We start from the raw sequence: 876 nt of genomic DNA, 5'->3' as shown, positions 1-876 counted from the left end.
GATTTGCTAGAAGGAATTTCGTTTTAATGTTAGTGTTCAATCATCTTGCGAAAGAGATTGAATGCAAAATGGGTTTCATGGGAACCTTGGAAAAGGAAACATGAAACCATGCTAGAAATCCCTTCTCACACTTGAGTAGGATCTGGGTTTTGGTGTTTGGATATGGTGACATATAATCCTCCCTCTACTTGGACCTATGATGATGTGTGGTATAATCAGGGATCAAGCATATCTCTCTTCATGAGCAATTATACCAAGGAATTGGCTATTCATCAAGATCTGAGAGATTGAATCACTAAGGGATTGGGGTTCAATCAATCATGATTGCTAAGAGGTCAATGAGTTGCATGATTGAAGAGGATATGAACTGGATTTAATCCAAAGAGAACAACATCTCCTGATCTCAATGAAGTCCCCTATTCTTATCTTCCACATTCTTTATAGCTTTCTTTACATTCTGTCAATCCCCATCCCCATTTACAATTAAGTCATTTATGTTTCTGCACTTTACATTATTGCTATTTCCTTTTCTGCACTTTACTGCTTCTCTTTAGTTTTGAGTCATTTATATTTCTTCCCATTTACAATTTTGCAATCACAATCTATTCTGCTCAGCTTGACTAATTCACCACTTGATTAAAATTTCTCAAATCTACCAATCTCTGTGGATACGATCCCACTCCACTATGGGTTATTACTTGACGATAATTTTGGTGCGCTTGCCAAAAGAACGGATTCATTATTTTTATATGGGGAGTGAATTCCGGTCATCAAGTTTTATAGCGCCGTTGCCGAGGATTGGTTTGAATTTGACAATGACTAAATTGATTTGGGGAGATAGATTAAGCATTTTAATTACCTTGTTACTATTTTTTT

The sequence above is a fragment of the Arachis ipaensis genome, chromosome B03, assembly GCF_000816755.2.
Source record: "Arachis ipaensis cultivar K30076 chromosome B03, Araip1.1, whole genome shotgun sequence".
NCBI lineage: Eukaryota > Viridiplantae > Streptophyta > Magnoliopsida > Fabales > Fabaceae > Arachis > Arachis ipaensis.
The sequence above is the reverse complement of the archived record's forward strand: the minus strand, read 5'-3'. Positions refer to the sequence as shown.